This window comes from Suncus etruscus, chromosome 6, assembly GCF_024139225.1.
Source record: "Suncus etruscus isolate mSunEtr1 chromosome 6, mSunEtr1.pri.cur, whole genome shotgun sequence".
In the NCBI taxonomy this organism is placed as follows: domain Eukaryota; kingdom Metazoa; phylum Chordata; class Mammalia; order Eulipotyphla; family Soricidae; genus Suncus; species Suncus etruscus.
The window spans coordinates 111,061,555-111,083,055 of NC_064853.1; the positions used below are offsets into that span (position 1 = coordinate 111,061,555).

At 35.3% G+C, this 21,501-nt stretch overlaps 1 protein-coding gene across 4 annotated transcripts in view; it reads right to left on the bottom strand.

Moving 5' to 3' along the window:
* The window catches only part of TP63 (tumor protein p63), a 269,583-nt gene that overhangs the window by 135,955 nt on the left and 112,127 nt on the right, over positions 1-21,501 (bottom strand). The window lies entirely within an intron of this gene.

The following is a 21,501-nucleotide window of genomic DNA, read 5'->3' on the forward strand; positions in this document are numbered from 1 at the left end:
GTTTAATGGCAATTCAAGTACAACTACTTTGAAATGGCAAAGTATAGTTAAAATTTAGATCATACTAGCATACCTTTAAATATTACAAACTTCATTTTGAAAATACAAGCATATGTAAGTGAACCATTAATTTTCAGTTTTCTGATTTATCTTTTTTTTAGGACAACAGAAAGCATCTATTACCATTGAAAACTAAATGCTTACATGTTGTAATTGTTTTGTATGTCTTTTCACTTCACAAAGCAGCTTTTCAATTGTTTTCAACTAACACCAACACTTTTCTTTTGTATACGTGAAAATGAGCTAAGAAACATACTAGAATTTAACCAAGTTTAAGAAATAGTGAATGACAGCTAAATTCAAATGCAGAAAGCCATTTCTTCTATAATCTGATGTTTCATGCTACTTTTCATAGGAACAGAGAGATAGATTTCAAAATTCAGAAAGTTGTGTTTATTGATGATTCTTCCATTAACTCCACTAGAAATGTTGGTGAAGTCAATAGCAATCAACTTGAGTATTAGTTTTTCAGTCCGTGAAATGAAGCCTGATCTCAAACTAGCTTAAGTCTAGAGTTTCTGCAAATCATATTCTAGAATATTCCAGGCTTCATAGATGAAAATTATATTAAACTGGCTGCTGAAAGGAATGACAGGTGATAATAGCATTAGTACTTCAAACAACCCAGATTCCCTTTAAGTCGGTCTGTGACGATTTCAACCTGATCAGTTTTTAAGAGGAGGCCAGGTCAGAATTATCTCCTGTGTTCCTGCTGAAATCCCTTTCTGTTTATCTGCCCTCTTCAACTTTGTCATTCTGAATGCATACACACTGAGCACAGTGTCTTAAGTAACATTGCTGAGGTTACACCAAAGACAGGTGTTAGGGGAACTATTTCCCTGGGGCTATCATTTCCAACTCTCCCTCCTCAAAAACAGAGGGAGGGGAGAGAAGGAAAAGGGGTTCTTTTTAGATTAAACAGAGAGACTGCAAACACCTTCCCCCAGGCAATAAATTCTCTGCCAATGCGTGCTGCAGTTTACCCAAACACCAAAGCATAAAGCAAACAGTCCCTTTTGTAATGGAGGAGCTGTCACCTGTCAAATGATGTTTGTGAATTTTTAGAGAAGAGGAGAAAAAAAAGAAAAACCCTTTCCCTTATTTTATTAAGCAGACTGTTTGTTCAAGGTTTGAAATGCATACTTGTGTTTAAGGTAAAGTCCCTGGCTTGGCACGCTTGAACAAAGTGATGTCTTCCTATTGGTTACACTGTACAAAGAACAAAGTAGAAAAACTGTCTGCTCTTCTGGAGACACCTGAATTCAATTCTAAACTTAATGACTATTGAGCCATCTCATCAGTAACATGAAAAGCTACAAGGCCATTTTCCAAAAATTAGAAGGCTTTCTCTGTGAGGTTGTTTTCTTATTTGTTTCATTTGTGTTCATAGGCTAATGCACAAAAATCTAATTGACACTAATTATGAAGATCAACTGTTTTAACAGTACAAAACAAAGTATTCTAGGGGACATATAAAACAAGGGTTAAGAAAGGTAGAACCAGAATAGATAAAAATATGCTCATGGTAAATCCTAGGAGTTGCCCTAGCACTATACTTTATTCCACTTTTTGATGTTCCTTTATATACATTCATACCTCTAGGCCTGTTCATTTCATAGACTTTCACATCTTCGAATATTTCTTTTTTTTGGGGGGGGGGGGTCACACCCGGCAGCGCTCAGGGGTTACTCCTGGCTGTCTGCTCAGAAATAGCTCCTGGCAGGCACTGGGGGCCATATGGGACACCGGGATTCGAACCAACCACCTTTGGTCCTGGATCGGCTGCTTGCAAGGCAAATACCGCTGTGCTATCTCTCCAGGCCCATCTTCGAATATTTCTTACTGATCTTTAGTCAACATTTTTTTATAGAATCTTTTCCATAGAATGTAATCAAAGTGTATCAAGGACTATTTTTAAAAAAAATTTCATAAACTCATTTTAATCAGTATAGTTTTAAAACTAAATCAGTCTTTAAACTAGCTACTCTCATAACAGCAGCTTCTGAGTTTCCCATAATAAAAACTAGAGCTTCTCAAAGACATTTTCCCTAGGAAGTTAAGGCTGTGTGTCATCTTTCGTGTGAACAGTCTGTCCAACTTGGTCTGTATTCATATCTCCTCCCTGCAACAAATCCTGTGTCTTCCTGGTGGAGGCAGAGGTCTCAATTAGAGGAACAAGCACAACCTCTCACTATGTCTTTTGTAAACACTCCTGAAAGTAATTTTACTGGTCAGAGGAGAAAGCGTGTAGGTATTGCATTTATTCTGGGTCTCTTTTGCGGTATCTTGATAGTTATTCTTCTGCCAAGTCAATATCTTGTAGTTCTTGTCAATGTAGAATATATATTGTCCATAAGGTTCCAAGACAGAGTGTCTCCTCACGTCTTGAAAAGGTGGACTTCAGTCTGCAGACTGCTAGTAACATAGAGCACTTGCATAAATGCTGGAGATCACAGATGGTCATGTCCATAATTTTTATCTTTCACCTCAGGAAGGATGTCACTTGTTTGAAGCCCATGATCAACCCCATTTGCCTACGTTCTGCCTATACCAGTTTGGATTGGTCCCAAAAAGTTGGATGTAAAGTATTTCATGCTCCTCTAAGACCACTGGGAGCAATCCTGAGCACAGAGGCTTCAATATTCTCTGAACACCATTGAATGCGCCCCAACCTTCTAACCCCAAAAAATAAATGAGAAAGGAAAACAGGAAAAAAATGTAAAAATTAATTTGTACCTATCAATTATATATTTTCTCACAGCTAAAAATTAACAAACATCAAAATGTTGTGTGATGGAATCAATATCTATAAAAAAGACATACTTATGTTCAGTGAGTATATAAAATAATTGTCATTATTATAGTTAGGGAAACGTAAATTAAAACAACAATGTGATAGCATTTCACATTAGCAAAATTGGCAAATATTAAAAGGGACAAATTCAAATAGCTCTGGGATATATGTGTGTGTTGTGGGGAAGTAACCCTCAATCAGTTTCCTGTGAAACTAAATTTTCACTTCTTGGCATCTATTCCAAATGTCTTACTTAATTTTTATAATGATTTTTTTGCTATGTTCATCGCAACCCTCTTCCCAATAGCCAATAGTTGGAAATATTTCAAGTGTCCCAAAACAGATGACTGGGTAAAGAAATTATGGACCATATACAGAATACTAATCAATTATAAGTTAAATTAAATCATACCATTTGCTATCATGTGGATGGGTTTGGGGGTTTCACGCTCAATGCAGAAAGCAAAAAGGTGATGGACAGATACAGAATCATCTTTTTTCACGTTTGATATATAAGGAAACAAATTATGAGGATAGCAAATGATTAGAGACAACAAAACCTGAGAACTTGTTTACAGAACTGAGCTTAGGAGGGTGGGGAATTGACTGAAGAGGGTGTGAGGAGTTGGGAGGGAACACTGAGACAATGGTAAAGCAAATTAAGAAAACACTCTTGGATGGGGGTGTGGTGGTGGAATTCTGTATGCATGAAACCTATAGTTTCATGGTGGTTAAGTACCACCATGCTTCAAATTTAAAAAAATAAAACGTGTAAATTTAAACGATAGAAAAATACTCTAAAATAGAGCTCCAAAATCAACAAAAAGTATTCACTAACTAGAAAAAATAACTTCACATATAATGATAATACTGGGTAAAAGATAAAGAAAAGTTTTACCATGCAAAATTAATCAAAATTATATCCATCTATATTAATATAAATAAAGGCAAGACATACTTAAGAGAAAAGTAGATTATGAGAGATTATAAAAATATATATACTTATAGAAGAGTCATTTCATCATGATTTAACTATGATGCTCTTAAAAGCAGTATCAATTTACACAAAGTAAGCTCTAGTAGATTTGAAAGAAAGAGGCAAATGTACAATAGAGTAGAAGTCCTCAAAACTTTTCTATACTAAATAAACTAATAAAAAGTAAACAAGCAAGTACAAAGATCTACTGTATTTTTCATGTTATAAGACACACCTGACCATAAGATTCACATAGTTTTTAGATGCTTTCCCCCCCTGCACTCAGGCTGCACTGCCAGGCAGCATTAGCTCCATAAAACACACTTTTGGGGGCCCGGAGAGATAGCACAGCAGCGTTTGCCTTGCAAGCAGCCGATCCAGGACCAAAGGTGGTTGGTTCGAATCCTGGTGTCCCGTATGGTCCCTCGTGCCTGCCAGGAGCTATTTCTGAGCAGACAGCCAGGAGTAACCCCTGAGCAACGCTGGGTGTGACCCCCAAAAAAACCCAAAAACAAACAAACAAACAAACAAAAAAACACACTTTTGGGGGGAAAGGTGCATCTAAAGGTACAAAAAATAAAGTATGTACCAAAATCTTGACTCCAATGACACTATCTTTACATCAAACAAAGTACTTGGGGCTTAACTCTGGCTCTGCGCTCATCGATCACTTCGAGACGTAAGCAGGGGACCATATGAGGTGCAGAGATTAGTCTAATGTTGAGCAAACACACATGCAAAACAAACATCTAAATCTTATCCAATCTTTCTGACCTGAACCTTCAAAAATTGAAAATTTTTTAATAAATTCTATTTGCTGTCCATAAAATATCAAACACTGAGTTAGCAAAAAAAAAAGCTGAAATAAATAAATAATCAAAAATAAAAAATAAAATCATGCTTCTAAAAAAAAAAAAAAAAAAAACACCAAAGAGGAAGTCGCATGGAGAATTAGAAACTATTTTGAGCTGATCCAAAAGGACCCTCTAGCAAATTAAAATTTATAGAAATCCAGGGATATGGGGCCAGAGAGATAGCATGGAGGTTTAGGCGTTTGCCTTGCATACAGAAGGATGGTGGTTCTGAAAAGGTAAGTCAACAACTAGTTACACCAGCCCCCACTGCTGTAGATCATGGAACTTAAAGGTCAGTTTGTAACCAGAATTCTGTAATTTTCTTTTTTTTTAATTTTTTTATTTAAACAACTTTATTACATACATGATTGTGTTTGGGTTTCAGTCATTTAAAGAACACCACCCATCACCAGTGCAACATTCCCATCACCAATGTCCCAAATTTCCCTGCTCCCCACCCAATCCCCGCCTGTACTCTAGACAGGATTTCTATTTCCCTCGTACATTCTCATTATTAGGATAGTTCAAAAAGTAGTTATTTCTTTAACTAAACTCATCCCTGCTTGTGGTGAGCTTCATGAGGTGAGCTGTAACTTCCAGCTCTTTTCTCTTTTGTGTCTGAAAGTTATTATTGCAAGAATGTCTTCCATTTTTCTTAAAACCCATAGATAAGTGAGACAATACTGCATCATTCTCTCTCACTCTCTCTGACTTATTTCACTCAGCATAATAGATTCCATGTACATCCATGTATAGGAAAATTTCATGACTTTATCTCTCCTTACAGCTGCATAATATTCCATTGTGTATATGTACCACAGTTTCTTTAGCCATTCATATGATGAAGGGTATCTTGGCTGTTTTCAGAGTCTTGCTATGGTAAATAGTGCTGCAATAAATATAGGTGTAAGGAAGGGTTTTTTGTATTGTATTTTTGTGTTCCTAGGGTATATTCCTAGGAGTGGTATAGCTGGGTCATATGGGAGCTCAATTTCCAGTTTTTGGAGGAATCTCCATATTGCTTTCCATAAAGGTTGAACTAGACGGCATTCCCAACAGCAGTGGATAAGAGTTCCTTTCTCTCCACATCCCTGCCAACACTGCTTGTTCTCATTCTTTGTGATGTGTGCCAATCTCTGGGGTGTGAGGTGGTACCTCATAGTTGTTTTGATTTGCATCTCCCTGATGATTAGTGATGTGGAGCATTTTTTCATGTGTCTTTTGGCCATTTGTATTTCTTCTTTGTCAAAGTGTCTATCCATTTCTTCTCCCCATTTTTTTTTTTTTGGTTTTTGGGCCACACCCAGCGATGCTCAGGGGTTACTCCTGGCTGTCTGCTCAGAAATAGCTCCTGGCAGGCACGGGGGACCATATGGGACACTGGGATTTGAACCAACCACCTTTGGTACTGGATCGGCTGCTAGCAAAGCAAACACCGCTGTGCTATCTCTCCGGGCCCTCTTCTCCCCATTTTTTGATGGGATATTTTTTTCTTGTAAATTTCTGTCAGTGCCTTGTATATTTTGGAGATTAGCCCCTTGGCTGATGGGTATTAGGTGAATAGTTTCTCTCACTCAGTGGGGGCTCTTGTATCCTGGGCGCTATTTCTTTTGAGGTGAAGAAGCTTCTCAGTTTAATATATTCCAATCTGTTAATCTCTGCTTTCACATGCTTGGAGAGTGCAGTTTCCTCCTTGAAGATGCCTGTAGTCTCAATGTCCTGGAGAGTTTTACCTACATGTTGTTCTATATATCTTATGGTTTGGGGTCTGATATCGAGGTCTTTCATCCATTTGGATTTAACCTTCGTATATGATGTTAGCTGGAGGTCTAAGTTCAATTTTTTGCAAGTGGCTAGCCAGTTGTGCCAACACCACTTGTTGAAGAGGCTTTCTTTGCTCCATTTAGTATTTCTTGCTACTTTATCAAAAATTAGGTGATTGTATGTCTGGGAAACATTCTCTGAGTATTCAAGCCTATTCCACTGATCTGAGGGCCTGTCTTTATTCCAATACCATGCTGTCTTGATAACTATTACTTTTTAGTACAGTTTAAAGTTGAGGAAAGTAATTCCTCCCATATTCTTTTTCCCAATGATTGCTTTAGCTATTCAAGCTTGTTTATTGTTCCAAATGAATTTCATAAGTGCCTGATCCTCTTCTTGGAAGAATGTCATGGGTATCTTTAGAGGAATCACATTAAATCTGTACAATGCTTTGGGGAGTATTGCAATTTTAATAATGTTAATCCTGCCAATCCATTAGCAGTGTATGTGCTTCCATTTCTGCATGTTCTCTCATTTTCGGAGCAGAGTTTTACAGTTTTCTTTTTATAGGTCCTTCACATTTTTAGTCAAGTTGATTCCAAGATATTTGAGTTTGTGTGGCACTATTGTGAATGGGGTTGTTTTCTTAATGTCCATTTCTTCCTTATTACTATTGGTGTATAGAAAGGCCATTGATTTTTTGTGTTAATTTTGTAGCCTGCCACCTTGCTATATGAGACTATTGTTTCTCGAAGCTTTTTTGTAGAGATTTTAGGGTTTTCTAGGTAGAGTATCACGTCATCTGCAAACAGCGAGAGCTTCACTTCTTCTTTTCCTATCTGGAATCACTTAGTATCTTTTTCTTGCCTAATCGCTATAGCAAGTACTTCCAGTGCTATGTTGAATAGGAATGGTGAGAGAGGACCGCCATGTCTTGTGTCAGAATTTAGAGGAAAGGCTTTCAGTTTTTCTCCATTGAGGACAATATTTGCCTCTCACTTGTGGTAGATGGCCTTAACTATATTGAGAAAGGCTCCTTCCATTCCCATCTTGCTGAGAATTTTTATCAAATGCTTTCTCTGTGTCTATTGATATGATCATGTGATTTCTATTTTTATTGTTGTTGATGTTGTATATTATGTTGATAGATTTATGGATGTTAAACCAGCCTTGCATTCTTGGGATGAAACCCAGTCGTAGTGGATGATCTTCTTAATGAGGCATTGAATCCTATTTGCCAGGATTTTGTTGAGAATCTTTGCATCTGTGTTCATCAGCGATATTGGTCTGTAATTTTCTTTTTTGATAGCATCTCTGTCTGGTTTAGGTATCAAGGTGATGCTGGCTTCATAAAAGCTATTTGGAAGTGTTCCTGTTTTTTCAATTTCATGAAAGAGTCTTGCCAGGATTGGTACTAGTTCCTCTTGAAAGGTTTGAAAGAATTCATTTGTAAATCCATCTGGGCCTGGGCTTTGGTTTTTGGGCAGACATTTGATTTATTGTCTTAGTTTCCTCAATAGTGATGGGTGTTTTTAGATATGCTACATCCTCTTCCTTCAACCATGGAAGATTATATGAGTCCAACAATTTATCCATTTCTTCCAGGTTTTCATTTTTAGTGGCATAGAGTTTCTCAAAGTAGTTTCTGATTACCCTTTGGATCTCTACCATATCAGTAGTGATCTCTCCTTTTTCATTCCTAATACTAGTTATCAAGTTTCTCTCTCTTTCTTTGTTAGTTTTAACAGTGGTCAATCAATCTTGTTTAATTTTTCAAAAAAACAAACTTCTGATTTTGTTGATCTTTTGGATTGTTTTTCGGGTTTCCATTTCATTGATTTCTGCTCTCAGCTTTGTTATTTCCTTCTGTCTCCCTATTTTGGGGTCTTTTTGTTGAGTACTTTCTAATTCTATGAGCTGTGTTATTAAGCTATTCAGGTATGCCCCTTCTTATTTCCTGATGTGTGCTTGCAAAGCTATAAATTTTCCTCTCAGTACGGCTTTTGCTGTGTCCCATAGGTTCTGATAGTTTGTGTCTCCATTGTCATTTTTTTCTAAGAAGGTTTTGATTTCCTCTTTGATGTCATCTTGGACCCACTGGTTATTCAGTATTGGGCTGTTTAACTTCCAGGTATTAAAGTTTTTTTCTGTGTCCCTTTGTAGTTCAAATATAATTTCAGGGCCTTGTGGTCAGCGAAGGTAGCCTGCAAAATTTTTATTCTCTTGATATTATGGAGGTATGTTTTGTGTGCTAGCATGTAATCTATCCTGGAAAATGTCCCATGAACATTAGAGAAGAATGTGTATCCAGGCTTCTGGGGGTAGATTGTCCTGTATATATCTACTAGGCCTCTTTCTTCCATTTTTCTTTTCAGGTCTAGTATATTTGTGTTAGTTTTCAGTCTGGTTGACCTGTCAAGTGTTGACAATGCCGTGTTGAGGTCTCCTACAACTATTGTGTTGTTATTGATACTATTTTTCAGATTTGTCAAAAATTTTATTAAATATTTTGCTGGCCCCTCATTTGGTCCATACATGTTTAGGAGAGTGATTTATTCCTGCTACATATCTCTTGATTAATACAAAATGTCCAACTTTGTCCCTTACAACTTTCCTAAGTATAAAGTTTGCATCATCTGATGTTAGTATGGCCACTCCAGCCTTTTCATGGGTGTTGTTTGCTTGGATGATTTTCCTCCAGCCTTTTATTTTGAGTCTATGTTTGTTCTGACTATTTAGGTGCGTTTCTTGTAGGCAGCAGAAGGTTGGATTGAGTTTTTTGATCCATTTAGCCACTCTGTGTTTCTTAACTGGTGCACTTAGTCCATTGACATTGAGAGAAAGAATTGTTCTGGGAGTTAGTGCCATCTTTATATTAAAGTTTGGTGTGCCTGTTGGTCAGTCGTGTCTTAAAGTAGGCCCTTCAGTTTTTCTTTTAAGAATGGTTTTGTGTCTGTAAAGTTTCTGAGCTGTTGTTTGTCTGTGAAATCATGTATTGTTACTTTAAACCTGAAATTTTGCTTTGCTGGGTGCAGTATTCTAGGCGAAGCATCTATTTTATTTAATTTTATCACTATGTCCCACCACTGCCTTCTGGCCTTGAGTGTTTCTGGTGACAGGTCTGCAGTAAATCTCAAGGATGTTCCCTTGAATGTAATTTCTCTTTTCAATCTTGCTGCTTTCAGAATTCTGTCTCTATCTGTGGGATTCATCATTGTGACTAGGATGTGTCTTGGGTGTTTTTTCTGGGGTCTCTTTTAGTTGGTACTCTTCTGGCATTCAGGATTTAATCGCATGTATTCATTAGCTCTGGTAGTTTCTCTTTAATGATGTTCTTGACCATTGATTCTTCCTGGAGATTTTCTTTCTGAGTCTCTGGGACTCCAATGATTCTTAAGTTGTTTCTGTTGAGCTTATCATAAATTTCTATTTTCATCTGTTCACATTCTTTGAGTAATTTTTCCATTGTTTGATCATTTGCTTTAAGGCATTTATCCAACTTCTGCTGTATGGACTTGTTACTCATCTCATCTTCCAGTGTACTAATTCTATCCTCAGCTGTTGTTAACCCATGGGAAAGCTCAACCATGTTTTTCTTCAATTCATCTACTGAGTTTTTCAGACCTGTTGTTTGACCTGAAATTTCAGTTTGGAGTTTTATGATTTCTATCTTCATATTCTCTTGATTCTTATTAGCGTTTTCTTCTATACTTTCTTTGAGTTCTTTGAACATCTTCCATATTGTGACTCTAAACTCTTTATCTGAGAGACTGTCTAGTTCGTTGGTCATGTTCAAGTCATCAGAGTTGTCATCGTCATACACTATGTCTGGCAGTGGCCTGCGTTGTTTCCCCATTGTCACACTTGTATTGTGGGTTTTTTTTACGTGTTGTGGTGGTATTCATTGGCTAAATGATATGCATGACCAGGAAGTGAAGCAGAGCGGCCGTGCTCCTCTGGCTCCATCCTTTCTGGGCTTGTTAGCTCACCTCCAGGGAAGGCTCCAGGGAAGGCGGGCCGTCCACAGATGAGACACACACAGGATGAAATCAGGCCAAAAATGGAGCACAGCACAGAAGACAGGCAGATAGGGGTGCTGACATCTGAGTTCCAGCAGAGTTTAGCGGCTTCCCCTTTCTCGGCTTGTAAACTCAGAATTTTGTTATTTTCTATGCTTATACCTGCTTTTTGTATCTAACCGTTTTTGTCCTAAAATGGAAGTTTATACCAACCCTAAACTCATGTGATAACTTGTACTGTCAGCGGATGTTATGCCCTTATATGGAACTTGTATGACCTCAGCGGATGTTTTGCCTTTATAAGGAAATCATCCCTGCCCCTCTCTCTCTCTCCCCTTCTTATGGTATATAAGGATGAACAAAGAAAGCCACATAGTCCTTTGTCTCTGTTTGTTTTGAACGGGCACTGGACCCTGGCCGGCCAGAATAAAGTTCCCACTTGAGCTTTTGCCTGAGTGTCTGTCTCTTCATTTCTCTGCGTCTGAGCAGCATCTGGACTACCGAGCCTTAGATTTAGAATCTTGGCATCCCATATGCCCCCCTCCCAAAAGAAATCCAGGGATTTGTATGGGATGAGTCCAAAGAACAGCTACAGAGATTAAGATGTTGCCCTTTTACATGTCTGACTTTATTTCAAATCTCTGTACTACATCAACTATCACCCAAATATCCCAGAAGTAGACAGAAAATTAGGAGCTCATAATGTATGTGCCCCACCTTCCTTCAAAAAATTTTTATGTGATATTATGCCCATGCTCATAAAAATATATAAATGTAAGTATAAATCAAAAGAGAAGAATGAAATTCAATAAGTAGTGCAAATTTCCAGTATCAGAAAATTGAAAAAAAAATGAAAAACATAAAAAGCAGATATAAGGCAATTAAACAGAAAAATAAAGAAAAACAATAAATCAAAAATGTTCATCTAATCTTTTGAAAGACTAATGAAATTAAAATATCTCTATAAAATAATAGAAAAAATTTAAAAACACTAAACCTAAAAATGAAAGAATACAGCATTTTAAATCCTGCAGACAATAAAGGATTCAGGAAATAAATACTATCAATGAGTCTATCTACTCCCATATATTGCAACGTATAAAACTAATAAATTCCTCAAAATAGAAATTTATAAAAATATAACCTAATAGATCACTTCTATACCTATTAAAGAAAATTTCTTTTTGAAGCTATGCAAAAAACATAAACTTTCAAGTCCAAATAATTTTCTTACTAATATTTTTACCAAACACTAAAATTTTTATATAATGTCCTACAAAATTTATTCCATAATATAGATGTATCTCACACAAAACACAAAATCCGAAATCACAATTAGAATCACAAACCACAGAAATGCCACGATTAAGAATATGACCAATTATAATAACTAAATACCATCTTGCAGTGTTGGTGTTAAATTTCTTTTGCTTTAAAGAAAATTATTTGGGGGAACAGTAATGTTCCCCTGGTAGTGCTCAGGCATCATTCCTGGCAGGAATGGGAACCATATGTGGTGCAAGGCATCACACCTTGGTAGGTTGTATGCCCTACCTGCGTCACTATTGCTAGTCTAAGGGCAATTTACTTTTATTTTTTAATTTTAATTTTTAGAACATATTCAGAGGTATTCAGACCTATTCCTGGCTAACAGATTGAAGCTAACAGTGCCCTGAAGACTGTTCAGAATACCTTATTAGGTGCTGAGGATTGAACTGGTTAGTAAAAAGAATGCTATCTACTGGGTCAGAGTGGTGGCGCAAGCGGTGGGGCGTTTGTCTTGCCCATGCTAGCCTAGAACGGACTGTGTTTTGATCCCTCTGCGTCCCATATGGTCCCTCAAGTCAGGAGTGATTTCTAAGTGCAGAGCCAGGAGTAACCTCTGAGCATCACTGGGTTTTACTCCTCCCCCCCAAAAAAATAATGCTTTCTACTGTACTATCTCTTCATCCCCTAAGCAGTAGGTTTTTTTTTTGTTGTTGTTGTTGTTGTTGTTTGATTTGGGGCCACACCCATTTGACTCTCAGGGGTTATTCCTGGCTATGCACTCAGAAATCACCCCTGGCTTGATGGGAGCATATGGAACGCCTAGGCTAGCACTTGCAAGGCAGACACCTTACCTCTAGCATCACCTTTCCAGCCCCATAAACAGTAGTTTTATTGATTATGGTACACAGACTTTTCTCTTCTTGTTATATATAATATTTTAATACTTTTGACTCTGAATGTGTCCATGTCAATATGCATTTATTTGTATGGATATGTTTGGGTTAATTTCTAGAAGTTGTATGTATGAGCCAAAGATACTTTAAAATTATGTAAGACGTAATGGACATATTTAACTCCAAAACATATTGAAATTTATATTAGATTATAAGGAAAAAGATTGACTATTTCCTAAAAATTCACTAGTACTGGATATTTTCAATTATTTTAATCTTTGCTGACAAGAGAGTTGACTAACTTATTTCTTCTATTCACAAGAATTTTTATTATTATAAAAGCAGAATCAGTTTTTTAAAATGGAAATACATTCTTAAATATGATAAACAGAACTGAGAACTGAGAAAGATAATAATTAAAGGGCTAGGAGTAAGGACATAGGGATAATGGTAGAGGGATATCTGTAGCTATACTGCTAGTATAAAGCAATAATTTCAGTAAAAATTTTTTTAAAATCAAATAAAAATAAATTTGTTAGCTTACAAATTTTTTTGGCTACAACTGGTGTTGCTCAGGGTTTACTCCTGTCTCTGTGCTCAGAAATCACTACTGACTTGTGAGACTATATGGGACACTGGGAATCAAACAAAGGTCCATCCAGGATCTGCTGTGCGTAAGGTAATTGCCCTACCATTGTGCTATCAGGCTCAGGCCCTTGATATATTGTGGGTACTTTTTTTGCGGGGGAGAAGTTTGGTTTTTTGTACTTACAAATTTCTATAATTATTTTATGTAGAGAAAAGGGAGCCTAAAATTTGGCCATTCTGTTTATAAGAAGACAACTTTCTAAAATTTAAAAAATAATTGTTGTTTGTTGTTTTGCTTGGAGGGTACGCCTATCTTACTCCTGGCTCTGTACTCAGGGAACCATATGGGGTGCCTGGACTGAACCCAGATTAGCCATGTGCATGACACGTTCCCTACCAACTGTTCTATCTCTCTGGTCCCTTAAAATGGCCTTGTGAAGTACACTTTCAAATGTAGAAACATAGTTATTCTACTCTAAACAACATTGTTTTGTACCAGCTCTCAAGGAGACTTATACTAAAATTAATACCATAAAAATATACATTTCTTTTGTAGAATAAGATGGGGAAAACTTAAAAAAAATTAAGGACAGAGCAGAAGAGAGTACAATGAGTAAGGTGCTTGAGTCAGGCACCATACATAATTCTCTGCCTACCACAGGAGTGATTCCAGAAAACCCAAATATGACCTAACAACCCCATCTCAAAAAAAATAATAAAAGTGAAAGAGAAGGGGCCAGAGCGATAGTGTGGCTATAGGGCTTTTGCCTTGCTCGAGACTGACCCAGGACGGACCTCGTTAGATCCCCAACATCCCATAGGTCCCCCAAGACAGGAACAATTTTTGAGTGCATTGCCAGGAGTAACCCCTGAGCATCACTAGGTGTGGCCCCCAAACCAAAAATAAATAAATAAATAAATAAATAAATAAATAAATAAATACATAAATAAATTATAAAACTATTTAAGAAACCCATTAAATTTTATTTGTTAATTCAAGGTAGTTCATTTTTCAGTGACCTCAATATTCTGATGTAGACATTCATATCCTCTGAAATTCAAATTTTTCTTTGTTAACTACCAGAACAAAATATGATTGCATTTTTTTGACTGCTAAATAAAAGTTGGATCCAAAAAATCAAAATGTGACAGAAATTTCAAGATTTATATTCTTAATAATCTGACATGTTATTTCATGTCCACAAATTTATATTCCTGCACAATGAGAGAATGCTTGGCTAAGGCCCAAAATATTTTTAATATGTTGAAAGGGAATGTAATTTATGTGCAAAGTTTTAAAATTATTTAATTATGACCTACATGTAAGAGAGGGAAAAACAATCTCAAATCATAAAGAAAAGAATCTTATAATAGCTACATTTTTTTTATCAGTTTAGAAGATTCAGAAATAAAAGAAATTCTGGTTTTATAGAATCCCATACAAACTCATTCCTGACACTGAGTACTATAAATTATCTATATCTATAAATTTATCTATAAATTATCTATAAAGTACATCATACTTGATCATATTAGAAGTGAAAAACTTAAACTAATACAAGGAAAGCACTAGCATGTATCTAATGAGATTCATTACCAAAATTAAAGTTGACTGAGAGGAATACAAAACCAATTTGTTTAATTAAGTTCATGTACTCTTTTTGTTTGTGTTTTGTTTTTTGTGCCACACCGTTGATGCTCAGGAGTTACTCCTGACTACGCTCTCAGAAATCGCTCCTGGCTTGAGAGACCATATGGGACACGAGGGGACTGAAAGGCGGTCTGTCCTAGGCTAGTGCTTGCAAGGCAGATGCCTTACCTCTAGCACCACAGTTCCGGCCCCTTCATCTACTCTTTATATAAATTTTTTCAATAAAATTATTTCCAACTGACCTATGATCTATTAGATATCTTCAAGTGGAAAACCACATTCTCCTTGATTCCATTTCTGTTGTTGTTTTCCCTGAATATAAATCCTCCTTCCCTTGCAAATTTTATTATCTTAGTTCTTATTCTTGATCCCTTGTAGTAACAAGGAATTTTGATGTATCAAATAGTTTCAACCTCAAAGATGCTAAGAGTAGTGATTCTATAACTGTTTTTTATTATTTTTGACTACCAATAGTGCCCCATGCCTTTCCAAAAAAAGGAAAATTGTGAAAATCCTCTACTATGTGCAGAGTAGAGATCTCCCCATCACAGTACTCTACAGTTCTTGGAAGAAAATGAAAGAAGAAAAATGGCCTCCCATTGCTTTCTAACAAAATACCTTTGCAGACAAATGAGAAAAGAAGACATTGTCTTCAGTCTGTAGATATAATACTTACATAGATGCTTACTATAATATGACCTTAGAAGTTATTTAATCTCCTTTAAAATTTTTAATTTATAAAAAAGAATATTTATCCTTCAAAATTTTAGAATATTGAAGTAGCAATATGTTTTTGAATTTATCAAATCTAGAAGGCTAAAGTATTAGAATGTGTTCCTACTATCGTCAAATATAGTCAAAGAGATATGTAGTTTCAAAAAATGTGTGATTCAAACAATAAGGAAATTTGGAGATTTCAAGTTGAAAACAGTTTTAAATAACTTTTTTTTAAATAACTCTTTTTTTGAGCATTACTAAATTTTAATTTCAAAGAAAAGCATCACTTATTTATCTTTAGAAATATAAAAAATGTTAAACAATAAATAATAAAGCAATTAAATATTGAATAAAAATTAAAGGCCTAATAAAAGAAAAAAATCACCTTACTATATATAAGATATTCAGAACTCATAGTCTTACACATCATATAAAAATAATTTGAAGAACTCTATATAGTACAACAAAAACAGGGGAAAGGATCCAATTTTTAAAATGGATTAATTCTAAAAATACATTTTTCAAAGATATGTAAATGACTAAACTGAAAAAAAACATGATTTATTATTAGTTTATTATATTTTTATTATTTATGTATAAAACTTATATAAGTATAAATTTTTATTAATTATTTATTATATTACAACATTTTTATAATTAGGGGCCAGAGCTGTGGTGCAAGCAGTAAGGTGTCTAACCTAGCCTAGGATAAACTGATGATCAGTCCTCCGGCATCCCATATGGTCCCCAAGCAAGGAGCGATTTCTGAGCACATGCTCAGGAGTAACCCCTGAGCACTGCCACCACTGGGTGTGGCCCAAGAACCAAAACCCAAAAATAAGTAAGAAAAGTTTACAAAATTTGAATAGAATTAAACATATTCATTCACAGATCCTATTTTTTAGATACTTAGGTATTCTATTTTGGGAGAGTGATTTTCTGTTATATGTAGTGATGATCAGGTTTACTCCTGGTTCTGCACTCATGAAGTATTTTTGGTGATTCTAAGTGGGGTGCCAGAGATCTAACCCAGGTCAGCTGCATGCAAAACCAATACCCTAGCAATTGTACTATGTCACATGCTTATTGTTACTGTGAAATTTTGCTTCTTATATTTTTTATTGTAAAGTTTTCCATGAAAGCATAGTATTTTTATTTTTAGTAGTCAAGTCCTCAACACCGAATCAATTCTCAACACTGAATTTGTCATACTTCTGCCTGGGAAACATGTTGCATCATTATTCCCCACTAATCTGAATTAGAAGACCTCCCTCTGTATCAACTGAGGTATATATTTTGGTCACACTACTTACTAAACAATATTATAGTTGTTGATATCTGTCTTTAAAAAGGTCAGGACACAGAATGATCTCTCTCAAATTGCTGGGTTATATCAATTGTCCATAGGTATTTCCACAGGAGGGTGGAGTAGGAAGGGGTGGTGAGAGAATGGAACACTCTGACAATGGTACAAGGAAGTGGGGTCACCCTGGAGGATGACTGAGGACAAAGTGATGAAAGGAGGTAAAGTGATATGCATGATATCATATATATCATGATAGCAATAGTATTGCAAACCACAGCACTAAAAACGAAAAGAAGGGGAAAAAATGCCTGCCACAGAGGCTGACAGAAGGATTGGTTGAAGTGGGCAGCTGGAAGTGTTTGGGGATTGAGGACATCTGTAGAGAAAAGTGGAAACTAGTGAATAAATTGGTACTGGCACATTGTACACCAGAAACTCAATCATACAATAACTAGGTAACTTTGCAATTTATGATTCAGTTTAAAAATTAAAAAAAAATATATGGACTGAAGAGATAGCAGAGCAGATAAGGCACTTGCCCTGCACTTTGCCAACACAGATTTGATTGCAGGTATTTCATATGGTAACCCAAGTACCTTCAGGAGTAATTCCTGAATGCCAAATTTAGGCATTGCTCCTGAATATCGCTGGTGTGGCACCCAAATATTTGAAATGTTTTCATTTGCATACCCTATTTCTAATAATTTGTTCTTTTCATTTACTCATTTTAGTTATAGATAAGGATTTGGTGGGGTGTGGTCACAAATTTGGTCATGGTGCTTGTATACATTTAATGAGTGTTGTACTCAATTAGATATGGTGCTTGAGAACATTGCAGCATTCATGGGAGGGATTCAAATCCAGACCATAGCACTTTCACACCTTTAGTTATGATGACCACCAAAACTTATGTATTTTATTTGCAGTGTTTATATGCTGCAAGTCTCCTACTTTGCTATGGTGCCAAAATCTGGGCAGCAAAAACTCTAGGATCATATTGGCCCATACAAGTGATACTGGGCATGGCTTCTGGAATACTGGAAATGGCTTTAAACTTGCAGGCAGGGTATTTGAGCCCTGAGCTTCTTGAAGACTTCATTAATTATGTTTTATTTCCATTGTTGCCCCTAATTTCTGCTTGAAACTACCCAGATTTTCAATCTGAACTTTAAAACTTCATTCCTTTGAGAACTGTTTTGGTGTTTTCACAGATAGCTGAAGGAACTATGAAAAACCTAGTAGAACATATGAAAAAGCTATTGACTGCAATAACGTTAGACTGGGTATGATGACTAAGGGGAAAGAAGACAACAAAATACAGAGATGTAATTCTGCTCATTATTAAGTGTTTTTTTCCAGCTAAGCATGCATTGCTTCATGCTTTTTAGCTTATTATAATTTAGAAAACAATAATGCTTAAGAGGATTATCATTTGTCTTTAACATTTTTGTGTATCATTTCTAAAGACAAATAAGTGACACTTTTCTTTGAAATTAAAATTTAGGAATGCTCAGAAGAAGAATGAGTTATACACTTGAAATCCCAAATTTTCTTATTGTTTGAATTACACATTTTTTGAAAATATATTTTTCTTTTACTATATTTGATGATAATAGGAACACATTCCAATACTTTAGCCTTCTAGATTTGATAATATCAGAAACATATCTACTACTTTAATATTCTAAAAATTTGAGGTGTAAATATTCTTATTTTATAAAATAAAAAATTTAAAGATTAACTACCTTCTAAGGTGATACTATTTTTGTTTTTATACAATATTAAATATAAAATCATTAAATTATTTCTACTCTGTATATTTTGAATGTAAAATTCAATGAAAATATATTGTTAGTCATGAACTTTATTGTACTGTTATTATTTAAAAACATTTTAGTAGTGTCTTCAGGACTTTCCATATATATTTAGTTTTGAGGCCACACCCAGTTGTATTCAGAGATTACTCCTGGCTCTGCATTCAGAAATCTCTCCTGGCAGACTTGGGAGACCATATGGGATGCCAGGGATCAAACTTGGTCCATCCCAGTATGCATCCAGGGACCAAAAACAACAACAACAAAAGCAACAAAAAGCTCTAGCCTAGCTTTTGGTCTACGATCTGTTCAACAAACAAGATCTCCAATTCCAGAGGTCTGTCTGAAACAACCTCAATTGAACAGGTCTTCCAGAAATATAATGAAAGACCTTATTCCAAGCTCCATCCTAGGAGCAACATAATGACCAAGACCACCAACTACAGAAGATTGATTAAAATGACACTGAAGAAGCAGAACTGCTAGAACCACAAAGAAAGACTTCATCATAAGCTCCATTCCTTGAGCTGCACAGTCACCAAGATCTCTAGATATAGAGGTCTGATTTTACCATCCAAGGCGAAGTAGAAGTCTTCCATACACCATGAAAGTACCAAGGAGAGAGTAAATGATCATGCAAGGAGTCTATAGTTAATCCCATGACAGTATAATTCAGGGGTGGAGAAACCCTGTATCTCCTATGCCAAGGAAATTCCCTCTACAATATCCCCAATAGTTACTGTGCCTATGCAGGGGGAAAAAGAAAAGAAAAAAAAAACACAAAACAATCATTTCCCCACATATTTATTTATCAATTGATTGATTTTTTTGACGTCTTTATTTTGGTGTAGAGATTGAAGTTGATGTCTCCAATATTATTTTATTTTATTTTATCTTATCTTTCTTTTTCTTTTTGCACTCCAGCATGATTTGATTTCAGAACTGAGACTATTGTGTGGTGCTTGTCTTTATTGCTGTAGTGTTCACTGGATATTTAATTTGATATTTCTTTCTGTATTGTTGTGGTGTTTCAATTACCTTTTTCACACCCTCTCTCAAACTGAGTTTGAAGGCTCTAGAAGGACTCCGCCCATTTTCAGCGTATTTGACTTTTTTTTTTCTTATTTTGTACCCCAAACTATTGCTTTTCTTTCCTTCAAACAAAAACACATAACTCGATTTATCTAGCTCTGCCTCTTAAATAGAGGGGGAAACAAGGGAGGGTACCAGGACCAAACAGATATATGATCACTAATAGTAAGCTAGACAAAGAGGGGACCACCTACTTTAGCAGGGGATGATGGTGGGGTAGATGGGTTGCAGAAAGGAAACAGGAATGGGTAAAGGATATATTTGGTGATGGGTATTCCCCTGATTCAATGTTAATATGTACCTAAAATACTACTGTGAAAGATATGTAAGCCATTATGATCAAAACAAAATTGTGTTTTAATCTGAAATGTTCTTTGACTTACATTTATTATTATATTATATTATATTAATTATATGTTATGTTATGTTAATATATTATGTTATGTTAGTTTACCTCAATATGTTAATCAATTTTGTCTCTTGAATAAATTCTTACAATAAAAAACCCTGGTCTATCCAAGTTTGATTCATGTGCAAGGTATATGCCCTACTATCTTCTGGCTCTATCAATATATTTTCTAATCTTATAAACCAACAATGCTAATATTACTTTATTTTAACTTTGGTTAACATTTATTCTCTTTGTTTTGCCTACTTGCTTTAGCTAAAACTTTCAAAATTATGTCACATAATAGTGTTAAATTCCTGATCTTAAAAATATTTTTCAGTTTTTCATATTTAAATATGATATTGGCTATGAGTTTGTCATATATTGTCTATCATATTAAAGTCTGTTCAATTTTTTTCATTTGGTTGAGTTTTTGATATCATCAAATATTTAGATATACATATGCTTATAGATGTATATATAGATGAGCAAATTTTTTATACTTTCTTTTATTGATGTGGTTTATTTTATGAGTTTATTTGCAATCAGTAAACCATCCTTGTGTTTCTTAAAAAATTCTAACACACTTGGGGATAAAGATATTATAAAGTGGGCAGGGCATGTGTCTTAATCTTTGGTACACAATGTTTCACTCACCAAGAGTGATTACTTAACATAGAGGCAGGAGTAAGTAAGATCTGAACACAGCAAGGTGTAACCTCCAAACAAACAATGATTAAATTCAGTGGTCCTCAAACTATGGCTGGTGGGCCACAAATACATATGGTATTTGTTCCAGTTTTGTTTCTTCACTTCAAAATAAGATATATGCAGTGTGCATAGAAATTTGTTCATAGTTTTTTTTTTTACTATAGTCCAGCCCTTCAATGTTCTGAGGGACAGTGAACTGGCCCCTGTTTAAAAAGTTTGAGGATCACTGATTAAATTAATCTAACACTATGAATAACAAATAGTTATCAATACGAAAACAAATTTTAAAAAGTATAATATTGTTACATTTCACTTTTATCTTGCCTAGGAGATATGCACCACAGAGAACTGAATTATTTTATTGATGAAAAACAGACTGAATGTCACAAAGGAATCAGTGATTTAAAAAGTCTATTTTAGGTAGTTATCCACTTTTCTCTTATATTATCATATATTAAATATATCTTCACATAGAATTTATTTTACCCTCTAGTAGAAATTATCATTCCATTAGTCCATAAGAGAGCTGAGTTCCATAATAAAAGTACTTTGATAAAATTCCAATCTGGAATCTGGCTATCCCACTGCTTAAAATGAACTATAAA